The 22,597-nt window shown below is 34.5% G+C and overlaps 1 long non-coding RNA gene across 1 annotated transcript; it reads right to left on the bottom strand.

Moving 5' to 3' along the window:
* Window positions 1–751: 751 nt before the first annotated feature.
* On the bottom strand, window positions 752–21,785 carry LOC102145695 (uncharacterized). The gene is made up of 3 exons (XR_278646.5): window positions 21,526–21,785; window positions 18,606–18,752; window positions 752–2,916 (listed from the first exon to the last, which is right to left on the bottom strand). It is a non-coding gene; the product is annotated as an uncharacterized lncRNA (long non-coding RNA).
* Between the last annotated feature and the right edge of the window lie 812 nt (window positions 21,786–22,597).

Below are 22,597 nucleotides of genomic sequence, written 5' to 3' on the forward strand. Positions count from 1 at the left end.
ACATGTATCAGAGAATCAGAGATGGTGGGAAGGACAAGAAGGGCCGTCTGGTTCAAACCCCCTGTCTACAGCAGATAAAAGCTAAATCATCTGACAGAGTGGGAGGTGGCCCAACGTTCACGTTTTCAAGTGAAGGAAAGTTCACATGCTCCCTTAAAAACTCTGCGCTGGCTCTGAAGTCAAGAAGTTTGTTATGAGAAGCTCAATTCTTAGTTGCCCCAGTTTTACCCACTTCACCTCACTCTATTCTCTGTCATCATGAAGTGCCTTCTGTAAATATACTTTGACCACTAGGAGAAATTTTTGAAACCCATCCTTAGGTCTCTCTACTTGTCAAATAACTTCAAATTCCTTAATATTTATTGGTACAAACAAAGGTCAGTGTCCTAATTTTTCGTATTAGTTTAGCTTTGTTTTCCCCTGGAATCTTCTTGCCACGTCCACATTTCTCTTCCCATTACAATTCATCACTGTAACCCAAACATCTGACACCGTGCCTAGCCCACACTAGGCATCCAGTAATCATTTCTGAGAGAAAGAATAAATATAAGGGACTACACAGTAGACATTTAAGTACATGTTAAACAACAAACCAAATTTAAAAGAAGTATTTTTGCATTCCCAGTAGCCATTTCCCAAGTTTCAGTTTTCTTGATTTAAATTGTATCTAAAATACAATGAATTCACTGTCTTTGTTGGTTTCGAAGTTACATTAATAACATGCAAAACATGCATCTGTCTGGCAGCAGTATTATGACCCAGAGAAACCAAATTTTATTCCCAACAAACCAATGTTTTTAGAAAGCATATAAATTAGCAATGGTCATTGTTTTTCCCATAGGAAAGCAAACCGAACAGATGCAAAACAGTGCATCCATCGGTAGGTATGGTATCTATGGTATCCCATTCTCACATAAATAGAAGTTCTAAAACTCTGAATATTTGCAGTAGGACTCCAAAGGCATGACTGAAATAGTTCTGGCTGCTCAGCTCCAGACACATATTGATCGCAAAATCTTACTAAATAAATCTTGGAAAGACAAAGCCATAACCCACCATGTTTCAAATTCATACCCAGAAAATGAAATAAGGGGAAGCAGGAAAAAGAGAGGCATCCAGGACACCATAGAAATGAAGACTTGCTCCTGTTGGTTATTTCCCCATTTCTTTCCCTCAGATAAAAGGAGACAACTCCTACACTTGTGATAGCTTGCAAAGGAAAGCTTTCATCTGAGCCCACGGAAAGCTTTCTAACCAAGCACCAAAACTGAGCAACTCTCTCAGAGTTTCTCCAGAAAAAAAAAAAAAATCTGCTAGTGCTCTCCCTAGGAACAGATATCTTCAGGCTAGCAATCAGGAAAACAAAAAGATATAAAGGTCACCTACAGTGTATCACCTATGGGTGCAACTCAGAAATGAAATACACTGCATTCCCTTCATATCTGAATCTGAGGAACTGAATAATTCTGGAAACAAAAACACCACAAGGGTAATCTTGAGTTAGTTGACTACATGACTGCACACATCGACATGGCATTTTGCCTGATTTTACAGTTAGGAGCATTTGTTTTTATGTTCATGTCTCTCATATAGGATTTTACTTGGATATACTTTTATGTGATAGCTTTTAAATTTCCATTTGCATACTTTTTTGGAAACAGTGAAAGAAAGGGTAGTTTATTTTCAATTCTAGCCAGGCACCGACACTTGGAAGAAAAGAGAGAAGAAGGGAAGGAAAAAGAAAGGAAGGAAGGGAGGGATAGAGAAAAGAAGGGAAGAAGGAAGTAAGAAAGGGAGGGAGGGAGGAAGCTTTTAATTTTTAACAAAATGTCAGAGACAAACTATAAGTAGTCTTCTGCTTGATTCTTTTATAGGGTAAAATGATTCTGACTGGAACAAATTAACAGATGTTTGACATGTTCAAATGCAGACAGATGAACAAAATTCAGACTTTCCATAATTGTTGTAAGCTAAAAGCGAGGATAAAATATGCCCAACTATAACTAAGGTAATCAACTTTCCGAGTTAGGTATAAAGATAGAGACAGACATGGAAACACACACACATATACATATATATGTATATACATGGAGATATCCATCTGTGTTTATGTATGAAATGTTTTCAGCAGGTGTACATTAAACAAGGCTTGCACCCGAAATACTGGATTCATCTCTGATCATAAAAATTTCCAATTTCGTGGGTTTTTTAATATGCTTTGTACATTAAACTTAAGATTTCCTGTGATAGACTTATTGTGCTAAATAATACTGTATTTCAAAGTACAGCATGAAATCTTTCCATTTTGACCCAAAAGATACCAGCATTATATGGCCATTAATAAGAATAGAGGCTTTGTGAAAGAGAACCTCAATGATTATTCTTTTTTTTTTTTACAAGAATATCAATGAGCATTTGGAGACAGCAGCTAAGGTCACAAATAATACTATGCTAGAGCAGCTATGTGGTTTAACTGAAAACATACATAGTACTAAAAGCCTTGCTTTAAATAAAAATGTGAAGCATTAACCACATATCTGACTTGATTAGAGCAATGATAGAATCCTCAGGATCAAACATGAAATCTGAGTGGGGCGTTGATAACATCATGTCCAGAAGCTTGAACCTGGATGAGATTTTGTAGACCAGCCACCTGCCATTCATGCTCCCCAACACCACTGTTCAAACTTGCTCAAAAGACTCTCAGAGGCTTTAATCCTCAAAATCTTGAAAAGTAATCAGTGTGCCACGGGCATTAAAGCTGTAAACTTCTTTTAACCTTTCCATTAAATACCAGGAACCTTAGTCTGATTCTGGCAGGTGACCTGGGTGAAGATTTTCATGTTCATTTGATGCACACACATTTTTGCGTTCCACTGCTCGTGTTTGTTCGCTGTTGGTAAATGCCGAACGCATCTGGGGAGAAGAGTTTTGAAAACAATTAGACAGCCTGAAAAGCCCCAACAATAAAACAGAACTCTTTACATTGCAAAGCCAAACAAATGACTTGGGCAAGTATAATTGAATAAATCCTGGGCTTCAGTGCAGATGGCTGTTTTTACTGTCTGTCTATGTCGGGATCTGCTGAAGGTTCTTTAGTTCGTGTGTGTGTGCACGTGTGCGTGTGTGTGTGTGTGTGTGTGTAGAAGGCTTTTTTATATGAGATTTGGCATATTGCATGTGGCAGGCTGTTGAAAAATGAATAAAGACAGGGGAAAAAAGGCAATGCACATCCCATTGGTAATGAAGGAAAGCAGGTTGCTGACTGCCCATGTGCCAGTTCTCCAGGTTTGCCCAAGGGCTCCCAAGATCATTTCTTTGCCCCCAGATTTTCATGTTGAATTACCGCTCACAGTTTCTAAATGAACATGCCTCTTATTTTATTTAAGACACGGTGGGTACTTGTATTTGACTTCCTGCTAGGCAATACAATATTTAGCGTTTGCTGCATACACAAATGGCAAAAGATAAAAAAATGGCCTTATAAGCATAATTTCAAATTTGTTTTGTTTTTTTTCAAAGAGATATCTTTGCTCCAAGCTTTCAAGAGGCAGACATCAAGTGAAAAGCATTTGTTTTGTGCTGGTTTTGCCTGAGAAACTCTGACCAGCGAAGTCTATGAGGATTCATCAGGAGCTTTAGGCTATGGCCTCATGGCTTTGGCCTGAGGCAAAGCTGGGGGCTAAGGCCTTTTCATGTGGGGGGTAAAGAATAAAGAAGGAACACATCATGTCTCGACTCTTACTGCTGTTCTAACTGGTACCCAGAAGCCTCTCCTTCGAAAACGTGGCTCGTTGTTACTGTGCTGCTGTTAAAATAGAAACGAGCAGCATCATAACTTATTTGTGACCTACTTAGAAAAAATTCAAATTAGTCTACAATGGTCAAAAGGAATACACATTGAAAAGAACAAAAATGCTTTCCCTCAAAACAATAGCTCAAAGGAGTAGAGAATGGGATAAAGAAAAATGTTTTTCTCTGAATATGTGAATGTCACACTTGGCATTGACCACCTATCTTTTTATGTGATGGTCTTTTTTTCTACCATTCATTTTAAATGTTTGGTCAAGAGGCAAGGCTTTGTATAATATAGTAATCATTTTTTGAATAAAAGATTGTCATATCTACATAATAAAATCCTATATATTTTTAAAATTTCTTTTGTTCCAACAAGAACTGCAAAAATAATCTGCAAGGCTGCTTATTTGTTAAGTGCTTCTTAACTCATCTCTGACCCAAAGAATGCTCTTGTCAAAATCCAGGCCTATCAATAATTAATGATGTTTTTAACTTTTGATCTCCAACCACAACTTCTTTTATTTTATTTTTTTAGGGCCCAATTATGATTGTAACCACCTGCAAAACAGAGGGAGAGGACACCTGACAAATTTTCAGAAAAGGCTGTGACCTATGAAAGCAGTAACAGCATTCCTGGAATGTTTTTGTCTTCTTGTGTTTTTGCCCCTTTCTGATCGTCTTTGCCTCCATCCCCCAGGAGAAGAGTGGCTTTAATAAAAACGGGGTGAGAGAATGAAAGCATTTAACACAATAACCACTCTAATATGATATTTTCAAGAAACTATGTGCTTCATTTTAAAGCCCACTCTTTGGGGAGGGAAAGATAAATTCCTAGAAAGCAATTGCTGAGAAACAGCCCATTGCCATTGTAAATATATTCGGCCAAAGATAGTGAGGGTGGGTTAGGAAGCCCTCTCTCAGCAAGCCTGAATCTGAATCTTAAGACGCATGGTATCCCATACAACTTTATTGTTTAAAATGTTCTTTTCTAGTAAGAAAACTTCAGATGTTCTGTGCGATTATCTTAAGTGCTTCTAGATTTGTGGCAAATTAAGTATATAAACCTTAAATAGTGCAGTTGTCTAAAACAGCAGTACTTATCCTTTTTGGCACCAGGGACAGGTTTCGTAGAAGACCATTTTTCCATGGACTGAGTGGAGAGGGGTGCAGGGATTGTTCTCAGATGAAACAGTTCCTTGTTCCACCTCAGATCATGAGGCATCAGTTAGGAATCTCATAAGGAGTGTGCAATGTAGATCCCTCACATGCGCAGTTCACAATCGGGTTCGTGCTCCTATGAGAATCTAATGCCGCCGCTGATCTGACAGGAAGCGGAGCTCAGATGGGTAATGCTCATTCACCTCCTGCTGTGTGACCCAACTCCTAACAGGCCATGAACACGTACTGGTCAGCGGCCCGGGTGTTGGGGACCCCTGCTTTACAACAATCACCTCCAGCAGGCAGGGAGATAATAAAATAAAAAAGGGTGAAGGTAGAGGCGCAATAGTGACCTGTTAACTATAGATTCAAACCTGAGGAGACCACTGCTTCAAATGCTGCCAAGATGGAACAATTAATATGTTTAATCTTAGGATTTTAGGTCTATAGCTCTAAATACTACAGGCAAGTTTGGCTAATTTTTAGTCTGCACACATATTCAGCTCAAATGCAATAAGGCCACTTTACCATTAGCAATTCCCATGTTAAAAACAGTACTCTCGGCATGCCAGTCATGGAATTGGGGGAGTTGTTTACATGTATCACTAAAGTAATTAATAAGCATTCTTCTGAGAGGTTTTTTTTTTATAATTCAAACATTGGTATAGAGTTATGAAGTAGGATAGGTAGTAGGGTTGGAACTGAAGAGAAGACTGCGTTTAGGATCCTCCAATCATCTGTAATTTTTCCAAAAATTTACTTGTAAAAATTGCCAAAAATACAGAAAAGTTGAAAGAACTATATACTGTTCACCCAATTCATTGCCAAGATTCTACAATTAACACTTTGCTATTTTTGATGTATTACATATCTACCCATTCATCTATCCTTCTACTTATGTATCAATCTCTCATATGTATTGATGTAATTGAGTTAGTTGCAGACATTAGTATATATCACCCCTAAACACTTAAGCATGCATATCATTAGCAGAGTTTAATATAAGTTTCTTCTTTATTTCTAGGTAAAATCTACCTACTGTAAATTGCACAAATCTTAAATGTGTCATTCTATCGGTTTTGAAAATGTATATATCTGGATAATCCAAACTGCTGTCAAGATATAGAAAATTAATATCACTCTAGAAACTTCTCTCAGGTTCCTTCCCAATCTCCACTGCCAGCACCTCCAGAAGCAACAACTATGCTAATTGTTTTCATCACACATTTGTTTTGCCCATTCTAAAAATGCACATAGATGAATTACTCAATAGGTTCTCTTTGTATAAAACTTCCTTTACACAGCATAATGTTTTCAAAGATTTACCCGTGTTAGCACTTATATCAGTTGTCTGCTCCTTACATTGTTGATTAGTACCCCAATTGTTTGAATATGCCACCATTTTGTTTCTATCCTCTTGATGAATACTGGACTGTTTCCACTTTTTTTTTTTTTTTTTTGGCTATTATGAATAAAACTTTAATAAACTTTGTTATAAAAACTTATTTATGTATACTTTAATATTTCTTAGATTGATTACCAGTAGTGGAGTTTCTGGGTCACAGGGTAAATATATGTACAGTTTTACAATAAGCTCCTAGGAGTTTTCCCAAAGTGCTGTACCATTTTAAACTCCCACCACCAAGTGTATGATGGGATCTCTAATCATTCCTTTATTAAGATTTTCAACCATTCCTGTGGGGGGAATATAATGAGATTTCATGGTGATTTTTATTTGTACTTTACTGATGTCTAATGATATTGAGCTCTTTTTCATGTGCTTATTGTTCCTTTGAGGAGGGTCTATTCTAATCTTGTGCCTGTTTTAAACCAGGTTGTTTGCATTTTTATTATTGAGTTGTAGGAGTTCTGTATATATTCTGAATGGAAATTCTTCATCAGAAATATGTTTTGTAAATATTTTTCCACAGTCTTCGACTTACCTATTTGTCTTCTCAATGATGACTTTTGATGAGTAGAAGATTTTAATTTTGATGAAGTCTAAATAAGTTGTTTATTATCACTGCTTTTTGTGCCTGAAGATATTTGCCTATCGGCAAGATGCAAAGTTTTTCATTTAATGTTTTTTGTTTGTTTGTTTGTTTGTATGTTTGTTTGTGAGACAGAGTCTTGCTCTGTTGCCCAGGCTGGAGTGCAGTGGCATGATCTTGGCTCACTGTAACCTCCACCTCCCAGGTTCAAGTGATTCTCCTGCCTCAGCCTCCTGAGTAGCTGGGATTACAGGCACATGCCACCACACCCAGCTAATTTTTGTGTTTTTAGTAGAGATGGGGTTTCACCATGTTGGCCAGTGGGTCTCAAACTCCCAACCTCAAGTGATCCTCCCACCTCGACCTCCCAAAGTGCTGGGATTATAGGCTTGAGCCACCGCACCCAGCCTAATTTAATGTTTTGTTTTGTTTTTCTTAAGAAACTTTATTCTTTGAGCTTTTATGCCTAGGTCAGTGATCCAAATGATTAATTATTGTGTGTGATGAGAAATAAGGACAGAAGTTAGTGTCTCTATCTCTCTCTCCAAAACCATTTGTTGAAAAGGCAATCATTTCCCTATGTACTGTCTTAGCCCCTTTGTAAAAATCAGTTGACCAGCTGATCATATATATGTGAATTTTTTCCTGGACTTCATATTTTGTTTCACTGATATGAATGAATATATATATATATATATATATATATATAGAGAGAGAGAGAGAGAGAGAGAGAGTGCAAGAGAAAGAGAGAGGTGGAAAATATATATATCTATATAACATATGTATATATATCCATATATATATATCCTTTAACACCACACTGTCTTGATAACTATAACTTTATAGGGTATTCTTGAAATTAGATAGTGTAAATCTTCCAACTTGCTCTTTTTAAAAGTGGCTTTGTTTATTATAAGGTTTTTAGTTGAATTATCATACATTTTAGAGTTAGCTTGCCAATTTCCATAGGAATTTTGATTGAAATTGTTTTGAAAATATAGGTCAATTTGGAAAGAATTGATATCTTAACAATAGTAAGTCTTCCAATCCATGAATATAGTATTTCTTTACATTTATTTAGGCCTTTTATTTATCTTAGCAATGATGTATAATTTTCAATGAAGAGGATATGCACATTTTGCTAAATTATTTCTAAGTATTTTATGTTTTGTCTACACTATCTTAATGGAAACTTTTTAAAAATTTCACCTTCTGATTGCTGCTAGTATATGAAAATACTCATGATAATTGTATGTTGACATTGTATCCTATAATCTTGCTACATTTACTTTTAATTCTAATACTTGTTTTGTACATACCTCGAATTTTTCTTAAGTAAATAATGAGGGCATCTGTAAATGCATATATTTTTTACCTTTTTTCAAATAATTATGTCCTTTATTTTCTTTTCTTGTCATGTCACACTAGCAAGAACTTCATAGAGTGTTCAATGGGAATGTTGAGGGTGAAAATATTTATTTTGTTTCTAAACTTAGGTTTAAGCTATTTGGTTTAATGGTCTATAAATATAAGTAGGTCAAGGGAGTGGCTAGTGTTCATTATCTATGAACTTGCTGATTTTTTACCAGTTATTCTATCAATTGTTGAGAGAGGAGCATTAAAGTCTTCAACAATTATTGTGGAATTATCTGTATCTTCCTTTAATTCTGTAAATTTTTGCTCACTGTTTTTTGAAACTCTCTTATTAGACACATACACACTTATAATTATTATATATTTCTATGAATTGACTTTTTATCACTATGAAATATTTGTTCTTATTTCTGACCTGATAGCTTTTGATATGTTAACTTGATTAGGCTTAGCTACAGTCATAAGACTTCTCTTTCCAGTAGATTTCCAGCTGGAAGTGTGGACTACAAGGATATTTCTTGGCTAGAACTGGAGACTAGCAGGGAGGAAGAATACATTTTAAAGCATATACATATCTTCGACTTTTTCAATCAAACACCGATGTAGGTGCTACTGTGAAGGGATTTTGCAGATGGAATTAAAGCATCTACTTAGCTAATCTTAAATTAATCAAAATGAAAAGTATTCATTTGAGGTGGGCCTGACTTAATCAGTTGGAGGGCCTTTAACGGAGAGCTTAGGTCTTCCCTAAGGGGGAAATTTCAAACAGCTTCTCGATCTGCCATTATCATTGCTTCCCCTGGATATTTTCTTCTAGATTAGCTATGGACAACAAGCCTTATTCCATGCTGGTAAGATTTGAACTTGTTCATGATCTTCCCCTCCTGACTGCCACCTCTACAGACTTCACATTTGATTAACATGCTCCCAAAATTGAATAAGCCAATTTCTTATAATAAATATAAACATAAATATAATTATATAAATAAATACACACATATACAGGTCCTACTGGTAATACTCTTTTCTTGAATTCTACTTTAGCATTTTTAACTTATCTGCACCACTATATTAAAAAATTTTCTATTATAAATAACATATAGTCTCCTTTTTATTTGGAGCATTGAGTCCATTTATATTAAATATAAATATTGATAGTAGATTTTTATATATATCATTTTACCATTTGTTTCATTTTTTTGTTGTTCCTCTGTTTATTCTTCTTGAGTTTTGTTTCTCTATCACAAGCATATTTTCCTTTGTGTGCTTGAGCATGGCTCTCATAGCTACTTCAAAATCTTTTTTGCTAGTTTCAACACCCAGGTAATGTGTGTCAGTCTTTACTGTTTGTCTGTTCTCTTGAGTATAGGTCATGTTTCCTGCTTTTTTATGTATAGCAGTGTGGGATTTTGCATAATATCTTGTAGAGACTCTGGATTCTGTGATATTCCTCTAAAGATTGCTGAATATTTTGTTCGTTTTAGTTGGTAGTTAACTTCTCTGAATTCAAAGTCTAAATGTTATTGTCCCTGTGGTGGGCAACAGCTGAGATTTCTGTTCTGTTATTTTAGTCTTAGCTGGGTGCCTTAGAACCTGCCTACGCATTCACAGTTTAAGGGGTTAGCCAGAAATTTGGGCAAAGTTTACACAGAGTGTTCAGTTCTCCACCTCTTTGTTTCCTTCACTGTCAAGATTACTTCCCTCACTTCACACCTACTATGCTATCTCTGGACCCTGTCCTCTAGGACTTCAAGTCTATAAAACTACAGCATTCTGAGTCTTAGCCAGCATGCTGTTTCTCTGATTGGAACCATCCACCCAGCAAACAGTGGTAAAATAAGAAATATTTAATGTTATTTCCTTCTTTTAGAAGTCCACTTTTCTGCCATTCTACCTACATTTGGTTGCTCTCTAGTATCCTTAAGTAGTTTTTTTTCTTTCTTTCTTTTTTTAAATATCTTCTTCAGACTTTAACATTATTCTCTGCAGGATGTATTTCACCATCCCTTGTTGATTATTCTTAATTCTGCCCATGCCTTTGTAAATCCTTCTATCTTTAAACATTCGATATAATTCTTCACCTACCATATTTAAGTGTGCCTTGAGATATATACCAACTTTATACTTTTGCATATGCTATATCTTTTACTAAAATGCTTCTCCCCTGAAACTTACAAGACTAGTTCCATTTTATCTTTCAGTTTCCACCTAAATATCTCTTCCTTGGAGGTGACCACTCTCTTGAATAGGTTCAACTCCTATCACACTTTACCACATCCTCACTTCTCTGCCTCAGCATTTTGTTTAATTCCTTTACAACTCATCAGAATTTTTTTTTTTTTTTTTAAACAGGATCTTGCTCTGTCACCCAGGCTGAAGTGCAGAGCACGATCCCAGCTCATTGCAACCTCCACCTTCCGGGCTCAAGTGATCCTCCCACCTTGGCCACCCTAGTAGCTAGGACTACAGAATCTTGCCACCACGCCTGGCTAATCTGGGGGGCTTATTTGCGGGGGTGGGTTTGTTTGTTTTGTTGTTGTTGTTTGAGATAAGGTTTTGTCATGTTGCCCAGGCTTGTCTTGGACTCCTAGGCTGAAGCAATCTGCCTGCAGCAGCCTCCCAACGTACTGGGATTACAGGCATGAGGCACCATGCCCGACCAGACTTGCTTATTTACTTATCTGTTTACCTGTTTGTTATCAGTCTTATTACCTAGATGGTGGATTTCATGGGTGCATGAATTATGTCTGTTTCATTCAACACTATATAAGTGGTGAGTATCAGAATGTTTAGCACATACAAGCCAATCAATAAGTATTCATTCATTTATTGCAAGGTATTGTCAGTACCTTGCATGAGAATTTTGGAAGATTTCATGCTGTTAGGTTTCATTGAATTGCTATAGTATTAACTAAAGTCATCACTTTCAACAATGTAGAAGGTAGAAAAATATATAGCAATTATCTTACTTCAAGGGACAACAGATTAATAAGGGAGATAGAATACATTATGTAATAAAGGATACAAAATCCTTTCAAAAATCTTCAGATCATAAAATATGCAGCCCTGCAAAGTAAAAGGTTACAGTATGGTACCACTAAACAAAAAAATCCAGCAAGTGAATAACTTTTAAAAATAAAGGTAGGTTAAAAATCTATATACACTAACTAGTTATTTTTTTCCTACCTTGCAGTTTATTTGCCCATATTTAGAAAGAATAATTCTTCCTAAGTGATTCTGAGTGTTTAGAAAAATGCTTAGAATTCCTTAGGGAATTTAGGAAGAGACTAGGATGCCTTTTGAAGCTGTTATTATACCCTCAAAAAGAAACTGAGACTGCACTTCTAATCTCAGGCCTTTGAAGAGAAGCTGCCCTTTTCAAGACCTCCCCTCTGGACTTTAATCATCTCCTAATAGGTCTTCTTACCTCTAGTTTTTCTTTTTCAAATTTTACTAATTATGCACTCCACTGCTTAATTCTTAAAATGTGAATATTTTTACGATATTTTCCTGTGAAAGAATCTGTAATTGTTTCTACTGTGTCTCAGATCAATTCTGATATCCAAAAATATTCACAAGGTATTTAGTCTTCAACCAACTGATAAAACCAGCTTCATCACTACTCCATCATGTCCAAGATCAAATAAGTCAGTCATCTGCCATGCACTGTGTGTATTCTACACATTGCTGCCATTGTCCTTTTTAACACAGCATTCCATCACATTCTACCATACCCTTCTCTGTTAGAATGTCCTTTTCTTTTTTCTTTTCTTTTCAGCTTACTGAATTCTTATAATTCTTTCCAGATCATAGCTCTCATAATTCATGAAGTCTTTTTTCAATTACTAAAAATACAATGATCTTCAGATTAGTTCAGTTTCCTGTAATAATTGTCAATAAATTTGTACTGAGTGCCTATCATAAGCTGGGGCCTGGATATACAAACAGGTGGAATATTCAGTACCCAAACTCAAAGTTTCATGTTCATCTAACAAAATAAATAATAATGCAGAGGCAAAAAAAAGGGCCTCATACTTTACTACCCAACTATGCAATTCCTTAAAATCTGTCTTTAAATTATTCTCAAGTATTTTCATATTATCTTTCTTCCCAAATTAACAAACTCTCAAAAGGTTAGATTTCATATCATTTTTATTTTATATATCTATCTTAAAGTTTGTTGAATTAAATAACAGCTAATGCTTACTGAGTGTTTACTATGTGATGGGTGCTATTTTTAATACTATAAACATATTAACTCATTTAATCTCCAGAAAAACCCTATGAAAAAGGGTATTGTTACCATTTGATAGATAGGAAGATGGAGGCAAAGTAAGATTAAGCAACTTGCTCAGGATCACATAGCTAAATTAGTGACAGAGCTACAATTTGGACCTAGGTATTCTACCTCTAGATGCTGTACTTTTTAATGTGGTGCCTTACTGTTATGTAGACTCCATGTCTATAGCACACATGCATCAAACCATACTGCTAAAATAAAGAAGGTTCTACTATGAAAGCAGAAAATCCACCTGGGGACAACAGGGAAGCTGTTGAAACCTTAGAGAAGCAGAGGTGAACTTGAAGTTCAGGAGTTCTCCAGCCCCAGTCAAGTGTTCTAAGGTTTGGAAATCATGTGATTGCCACCTTCCTTACCACTGCTTTTTCTATATTGCTGCAGGGAGTTCTAATATGTCATGGTCATGTTCCTAGAGTCTTCCTCTCAAGAAGAAGCCTAGCAAGGAAACCCATTCCATTGACTATGCTAATCAACATAGGTCATCTCCTCCTTTTTCCTTGCTAAATGAACCCTGATTCTGTTTAGAAAAGCAATGTTCTCAGATAAAAGACAATAAGATTTCCTAGGTTTTTGAGAAAAAAGTGGATAGCTATGAGTCATGGATCCAACCAACAAGATATAAACAGAAGTATGTTGGATATATATGTTGGGTATATATTATACTCTAGAAAAAGACATTGCCTTCCATTTTTGCCTACAAAACAAAAATAGACTGATTCAGGTAGTACAGGCATTTTGGCCCTCTGCTCTTCACTTTCTGCCTGCCTGGAAAGGCAGACATAGTGCACATTGGTACAGCAGCCAACCTCCAACCAAGATACCAGATATCACACACCCAGATCAATGAAATGGGAGGGAGGAAAAACAAAAAAAACCTGGCTCCTTGAGTTCTCCAGTCTCCCTGTTAAGTATGTAAAATTAACCCCTAATTTGACTAAGCCACTGAGTTTAGGATTCTGTTTACATGCAGCTTAATGCAATCCTAAATGATAACACTTATTATCAGAAATTGATTCATAGGAATGAGTTCATTCAATTTTTGAGAAAAAGGTGTTAATAAACCCTCTACTCAATCACTGTGTGTGGACTTTTGTATATGTTTGGAAAAAAACAATAAAACTTCCACTTGATTTTTTTTTCAAGAGGAATAAGTATTTTGTTACCATTATCATCGGGGTAAAATAAAATGAAAGACAATTAAATAGAGCCTTTCACCATATCTGAGCCAGTATTTTGAAGCTCAATACACTTTTACTTCAGGAAGGAAAGTTCACATCAGTAATAAGGTGATTCATCTTTCCTTAATCAATGAACAATTAATCTTCATTAGTATACTCAGATCAGTTGAAATGTGGAATGTGATGCTGGATCTTAGCAAGGAAGCCTCAAATACAATGGAAGTCATTAAAATTACATTACATTTGGCATTCTTGACGAGGCCAAGCTGGCACCAATTCCACAGTAATCATAAGCACTGAGGCTCATGGCTGAGTCATTCAGAGACTATGGACAAATGTGTTCGTTTAAGTATCATCACCTGCTCCCAAGGCCAAAGTATAAACTTCCGGTGACTCTAAGGGTCTAAGGATGGTTCCCTTAGTGATCCTTACACAGGTCACATTTTTGCCTCATTCACCTTTGTTCATACTTTGGGGCCCAGAACCACTGGGTTCTGATCCCATTAACTCTAAGGTACCTTGCTCAACAACTCCAGCTTGTAGAGATATCCCTATTAGTCCAGTTATTTTCTGTCTGTCACTTAGGGGCATCATTATGTCATTATTAGCATTATCATCACTGTTCTTACATATTGAATGCTTAGTATATATAAGGCTATCTCATAGGACATGCATCTTTGTCATTTCAACCGTAAGTTGATCATCTTATTTTCACCTTACAGATATGAAAACTCAAATTCTCATTAAAAAGTTTGCCCGAAATTAGGCTTCTCTGCTTCCAAAATGACACACTGGTATTTCAGTCAGTTATAAGTTACATTCTCTTTTGTTGTTTTTGCCTCTTTCTAACATACAATGCTGTCAGGTCCCTGAGGGCAGTGATCATGCCATATATTTCTAGATATCTTTAGACTTCAACACATATGGAACACAGTAGGATCGGTAAAGCCTTGATAAGTGCAGTGGGTTTTGACTCTAGTCCAATCCTACTAATTCTTGGTGTCTCATATCAACTTATTTGATACAAGAATTATCTGTAAACCCAGAAGTAATTTTCAAGACCGCATGGTTGGATTCGATAGATAGCAAGCTCTTATAGACTGTTTATCCTTCTAATCATACACAGAAATAGAAGAGAAGCCAGAGTAAGGCCTTGAAAAGACCAAGTCGACTCATCAAATATATGTCTCTATCAGTCTTGTGAACTAGTCTTTTTTTTTTAAGACTTCAATTTAATTAGGATTCCGTCTTCCATTGAGATAACATCTTCAACTGGTTTAGTCCTTTCTTGTACCTTCTTGCATCCTGAGAGGTAGTAATGGTTTTCATTTTACTTTCTGGTCTTACAACAGGTTAAACAGCTAGTGTCAGTTTTACTTTCCCTGACCAGGGCCTGCAGCAGTAGGAGTAGGGGAAGGTCAGGGAACTGGCTTGCAGTCATCTGCAATGCTTCTCACCCTCACTCTCCACAGCTTCATGCCTTCTTTCCTGTTGTCTTGATCCATCCTTTTACTCTCAAAGATTGTATGATCTGTGGCTAGAATTCTAAAATAATTTCACATTTTATAGATGTATTTCATTAGAGACATTTATGAAATATCAAGTCTCTCCTTAAAATGCAGTTCAACAGCTTTTTACTTTATATGTCTTTGGTGTACCTCTGTTTTGTTTGCTATGAAAAATAGCTGGAAAAAAAAAGAAAAAAAAGAAAAATAGCTGGAAACGAAAGTTGGTTTTATTTTTCTTCTTAATTACAGTTATTAATGAAGACTATAAGTTTTTAAAAAATAAATACGCTAAAGCCAATAAATAAAGATTACAGATTTTTTAGCATCAATGTATTCAACATTGAATTTCAACAGAGTAACACAAGTCCTATGATTACAGTCAATAAATGACCCAATACAAATCGGCATGTCATGAATTTTTTGGAAGGCTGAGTCTCTTGATTGGGGATGCATTTGGCAGAGCCAAAGACTTGAAGAGTCAATGACTGTAAATGACCCTTCAAATTTTACTACCATTTTATCTAATGTGGTCACCTAATTCCAACTGGTTCTAAGCTTTTCCCATCTGAGTCTACTTCCAAGAAAGAATGTTTTCATTGGGATAATCTGGGGATATATTTATCCAGGCATTCTTTACACCAGGAGGATTTTTGTTTTCTTTTTGAATAAAAATAAAGTAGCCAGTTCCGTTTTTCTTATGTATTAATTTTTAAAATAATTTGCGGTTGGGCGCGTAGCTCACACCTGTAATCTCAGCACTTTGGGAGGCGAAGGTGGGCAGATCACCTGAGGTCAGGAGATTGAGACCAGTCAGGCCAACATGATGAAACCCTGTCTTTACTAAAAATGCAAAAATTAGCCAGGCATGGTGCCACGTGCCTGTAGTCCCAGCTATTTAAGAGGCTGAGGCAGGAGAGTCACTTAAACCCAGGAGGCGGAGGTTTCAGTGAGCCGAGATCATGCCACTGCAATCCAGCCTGGGTGACAGAATGAGACTCCATCTCAAGAAAATAAAATAAAATAATAAAATAAAATAAAAAATTCGCTAGCAAAGAATAAAATATGGCACACAAAAGTGCATCATTTTATTAATTTATTTATTTTAAGAGAAAAGAGACAAATACACTCTCACTTACCTGTATAAAAATAAACCTCTGATATCCAAATTATTGCCCCTACTGATTTAATTAATCAGTATTAATTTTAATATACAACTCCATATTTAATACTTGTGTAATTTATAACATTTTAATATTCTGTTACATAAAATAAAAACTGAGAAATTATATATTACTAATAAGCTACTTCATCTAAATAATTATTCTGTTCACTGATATCTAAAACTGAGAACATGGGTTTTTGATTTAGAAATCTTAGGTCCAAATTTTCAAGTTTTATGTATTTAAATCATTTAATCTCCCTGAGTCTCAGTTTAACTATCTGTAAAATGGGGACAGTAATATCTACACCAAAAAAATTATCCTGGATGTCCAATAAGATTAGATAACATGCTGAGAGGTAGTCCAGGACGATAAAGAGTATGGAACCTGAGCCAGGCAACTTACTTCACTTCTTTGTTTGTCAGTCTCTCTGTCTGTACAATGAAAATGATGGTTATGGGGTCAGGTGTTAATATATGGAAAGTGTTTAAAATAATGTGAATTTCAGTAAGTCTGCTTAAGTATGGGTATTATTATTATTTCATGTGAAAGTACTTAGCATACACCATGGAACATAGTTCTACTTTCCTCTTGTCTTGTTATTAACAGATTGGTTTCTCATTTAACTATTATCACTTGACAATGGTGGCTACAGAATTTCTTTATGGGGTATGGAGTGGGAGTGGGAGAAACCTGGTAGAAAAAAAGAGCTGGTATATAAAAAGAATTTTGTCTTGAGACTATGTTTGCACACTTGTTTAAATAGGATCAAGAAAATGTTATTTCTCAGAGGAAACTATTGAGAAAGGTAACTGCAGAGGGTAACCTACTCAACACTCCGGATCATGCAAATATTTCCAAGCAGCACAATAGTGATCAAAATAATGAATTCTCAGTTTATCAATCCAGTATTTTCCGTATTTTTCCATTGTTTAGCACAAAACAATAATGGGAACTTAAAATACGTGAATTGATTGGTGTTTGGTCCATTAAGTGATCCACAGAAATTCATTCTACCCAAGACATTCTTTCTAAGACACATGTAAAAATGGCACCCTCTTCATTTATTATTGATGTCAAGATTAAAAGAATTACAATCCATATAAAAAATTGTATCCCAATCTAAAATATCGTGATTTGCTTTTGTATATGGGGTTAATATGTTAGGTAACAAACTTTGATATCCTGAAAATGAATTTGTAAAAGTCAATGCCATATTTCTTTTATGTATAACACATAAACACAACACACACAAAGCAACACACACACACACATTTTCTACACAGCAAATGTCTATGATAAGATCAACCCAGCAGCAACGAGCACCCCAATACTCAGATTTTCCCTCCCATTACCATTTTCTATAAGAAGGAAAAAGTAATATTTTAAGTGGTTGCTAATTCCAGATGTGAGACAAGAAATATATGAAATTATCCTGGCACAAGCAAGAAAGCTATCAAGGATACTCAGCAACCAACTTGAATAAACCCTTTTTAATCCAAGATAGCACAACTGAGCATCAATAAAGATATGTCTGCAATGCACTGTAAAACATTAAGTATGTTTAAATCCAGGCATCTTTGATAATTCTTAGACAAAAATGAGTCATCTCTGGAAGATGCTAGGGTTCCACCTCTTCATTTAAACAATTGATAAACTAGAGAGGAAATAAACAATTGATTCTGTCCTTCCTACATGAGCTATACCACAGAGTAACCACATATGAGATAAGGGGAAAATTCACTTTTTTGATGTTTTAGGGTAGCAAATTAAGACAAAATAATCAATTGATGTAAAGTAGAAGCATAGAGATAAAACAACAGTCGACATAAGTATATAATTGTTAACACTAAAAGGTGGGTTCATGAGCATTACATTATTATGCTATACAGTGTCTTTTATATATGTTGATATTTTCATAATATGCAGTTAAAGAGAAATAATATTATCCTGGTGACAAGCAGCTTGGTAGTAAGTCTTTAAGAAATGTAGCATGAATTCTCTAAATGTATTCTTTTTCAGGATTATATTGGCTATTATTTTTTGTTTCCATATATATTTAGAATCAACTAAGCTATTTCTACAACACGGATCATTTTTATATCATTGAATCTATAGATCATTTGGGCAGAACTCACATTTTAACACGTTTGAATCTTCCAATCCATGAACATCTCTTCATTCATTAAGTCTTCTGTGAATTTTTTAATATGGTTTATACTTTTTGGTGCTGCATTCTTCCACATATTTTGTTATATTTATCCATGAAGTTTGTCTTGTTTTTCCTATTTAAATTGTATTTGAAATTTTTAATTTAATTTGTTTTCATCAAATATATAAAACTACAAGTAATATTTGTTTGTATTTTGACTTTGCATCCTGCAAATTTGACTTACCAGATTTGTACTTACCATTGCTAGTAATTGCCTTGTAGATTCCTTAGCATTATTATGTGTAATAGAAATATCATATGTGCACACTTTCACATAGTGTGCAAGTACAGACTTTTGCTTTTCCTTTCTAATTTTTATGCTTTAATTGCCTTATATTGCTTTATTGCAAGTGCAATATTAAGTAGAAGTAGTGGATGCATGGAATTTTGCCTTTCTCCAATCTTGGGAAAATGTTCAATATTTCACCACTAAAACTGATGTTAGCTATAGATCATAGCTATACTTAAATGCTGCTTATCAGATTGAAGACATTTTCTTTTCTGCCTAGCTTCCTAGGGGTTTTAGAAAAATGTTTGCTGTTGTTGTTATTATTTTTTAATTGTAGAGAAGAGGACAATGTTTTCGTCAGGTTTTGGTATCCAGGTTATGCTAGCCTTATTAAAATGAATCAAAAAGTGTTTCTTCCTCTATTTTCTGAAAGAATTTGTGTAATGCTGGCTTTTTTCTTTACTAAATATTTAATAAATTTCAGCATGAAAATTATCTGAGCCTGAGATTTTCTTTATGGAAAAGTTTTTTAAATTATAAATTTAATTCATTTAACATATTCATTATACATTTATTTAATAAATGTAGTTCTATTTTAATTTTTTATTTCCTTTTATGCCAATTTGGGTAAATTATATTTTAAGGAATTTGTGTATTTCATATAAATTGTTGATAGTGTTGAAATAAGTAATTCATAATATTATCTTACTATCCTTTTAATATCTAAATCATATGTAATGATGTTCCTTCTTTCAACCATATTTATTTCTCTAGTGTTTTTCTTTAAACAGTCTTATTAGAAGTTTATTAGCTTTATTAATATTTTCAAATAATTCACATTTTGCTCTATTCATTTCTCTCTTGTTCATCTAATTTTTATTTCACTTGTTCTGCCTCTATCTTTGTTATTTCTTTCCTTCTACTTAACTTTGCATTTAATGTCCTCTTTATCTAGTTTAAGAAGGCAGCTTAGGTCATTTTTTATAAATGTTTTATCTTTTCTAATATAAAACTATAAATTTTTCTCCAAGCACTGTCTTAGCTGCATCACATAAGTGTTTAGATGATAAATTGTAATTATTATTGCTCAAAATATATTCTAATTTCCCTTGTAATTTATTCTGTAACCTATTGGTTACATAGAAAATATTCTTTAATTTCCAAATACCTAGAATATTTCTAGATTTGTTATTGTTATTGATTTCTAATTTAATTCTGGAGGACATTCTCTATAAAATTTAATCTTTTAAAATATGTTGAAACTTACTTTTAGCCCATTTATATGGTATATCTCTCTAAATAATCAATGATTATATGAAAAGAATAAAAGAATATGTAATCCTGTAGTTATTAAACTGGTGTCCTATAAATTGTTAAGTCAACTTGGTTGCTAGTGTTACAGAAATCCATTGTCTCAATTTTTTTTGTCTACTTTTTCTGCCAATTACTGAAAAAAGTACCTCCCATTATTATCGTAAATTTGTCTGTCTCTTCTTTCTATTCTGTAAATTTTGCCTACACATTTTGAGCATCTATTATTTGGTGCATATATATTTATGATTGTTGTGTCTTCCTAGTTAATTGCACCCTTCCTCATTATTAAATACCCCCTCTTTTTCTCTTGTAATCCTCCTTGCCTCTGGCAATCCTTATGCCTTAAAAGACTTCTTAATCTAGCCAGGCATGGTGGCTCATGCCTGTAATCTCAACACTTCGGAAGGTGGAGGCTGGTGGATTACCTGAGGTCAGGAGTTTGAGAGCAGCCTGGCCAACATGGTGAAACCCTGTCTCTACTAAAAATATAAAAATTAGCTCAGCATGGTGTGCTAATTGTATGCCTGTGGTCCCAGCTACTCGGGAGGCTGAGGCAGGAGAATCTCTTGAACCCTGGAGAAGGAGGTTGTAGTAAACCAAGTTCATGCCACTGCACTCCATCCAGCCTGGGTGACAGAGCAAGACTCTGTTTCAAAAAAAAAGGAAAAGAAAAGACTACTTAATCTCATATCAACATAGCCACACCAGCTTTCTTGTACTTACTCTATGCATAATATATTTTCCATACATTAACTTTCAATTTCTAATGCTTCTATGTTAAGATATATCTCTTTAAATGTAACTAAATCTTGTTTTTATCCAGTCAGAAAGTCTCTGAATTTTCATATTATTTAGTATATTTCCATTAATACAGTTATGATATGAGTGAGTTTAAAGGTACCATCTTGTTATTTGTTTTCTATTTAGCCCATCTGATTTTTGTTCCTCTTTTCTTTACTTCTTTGTTGTCAATATAATATTTTTTCAGAATTCCATTCTATTTCCTTCTTAGACTTTTCTGTATACCTCTGAATATTACTGTTTTAGCCCCAGTTATCAAAATATATAATTTATCACAGTCTACTTTGAACAAATATTGTATCACTTCACATAAAATATAGGAATCTTTTAACATTATAATTAATATAATGTCCACATATTCATCCCTCATCATGAGTATTCTTGTTGCTTATATTTTACTTATAACTGTGTTTAAAATGTACATTAAAATGTTACTACTATTGCATTAAACAGACCATAGTCTTACAAAATTTCTAAGGAAAGTAGAAAGTTTCATACTTACCCACATATTTATCATTTCTAGTTCTTTTCATTTCTTGCTGTAGAGCTGATTTTCCATTTAGTATCATTTCTAAAGAACTTTCTTTAGCATATTTTATAGTCCCAGTCTTCTGGCAAAGAATTCTCTCAGAATTTTTTTTTTACCCAAACTGCCTTTAATTTGTCTTCTTTTTATTTTTAATTTTTGTAAGTATATAGTAGGTATATACATTTATGGGGTACATGAGATATTTTGATACAGGCATGTAATGCATAATAATCACATCAGGATAAATGGGGTATCTATTTATCTACCTCAAGCATTTTTTACTTCTTTGTGTTACAAACAATTCAATTGTTCTATTTTAGTTATTTTTAAATGTGCAATAAATTATTCTTGACTGTAGTAATTCTGTTGTACTATCAAATACGAGATCTTATTCATTCTATCTAACTACATTTTTGTGCCCATAAACCATCATCCTCTTTCTCCTTTCCCCCTACCCCCACTACCCTTCCCAGCCTCTGGTAACCATCATTCTATTCTCTATCTCCCTGAGTTCAATTGTTTTAATTTTTTAGCTCCCACAAGTAAGTGAGAATATACAAGCTTTGTTTTTCTGTACCTTAAGGTGCCTTCAGTTTTGAAGAATGTTTTCCGGATGTTAAACTCTGGACTGAGTGTTTCATTTACTTTGGGCACATTAAAAGTATTTTTCAATTGTGTTGTAATCTTCCTGGTTTCTGATGAAAGGTCAGTCATAATTTGTGTATTGTCATTTCCTTGTACGCAATGCTCTTTTTTCTATTATTAAGATAGCTTTTAATTTGTATTATTAAACATTTCATCTGTAATGTACCTAGGTTTTCTTTGTATATCTTTTTCCTGGGGATTACTGACCTTCTTAAACCTGTACTTTGATTATTTTCACCAAAGTGTGAAATTCTCAGCCATTATTTCTTTAAATATTTTTGTTCTATTTTCCTTTTCCTCTTATAAACTCCCATTACCAATAACTGAGACCACTTGATATGTTCCACAAGTCACTGAGTCTCTCATCATTTATTTTCAGTCTATTTTTACTCTGTTCTTC

Source organism: Macaca fascicularis, chromosome 7 (genome assembly GCF_037993035.2).
Source record: "Macaca fascicularis isolate 582-1 chromosome 7, T2T-MFA8v1.1".
NCBI lineage: Eukaryota > Metazoa > Chordata > Mammalia > Primates > Cercopithecidae > Macaca > Macaca fascicularis.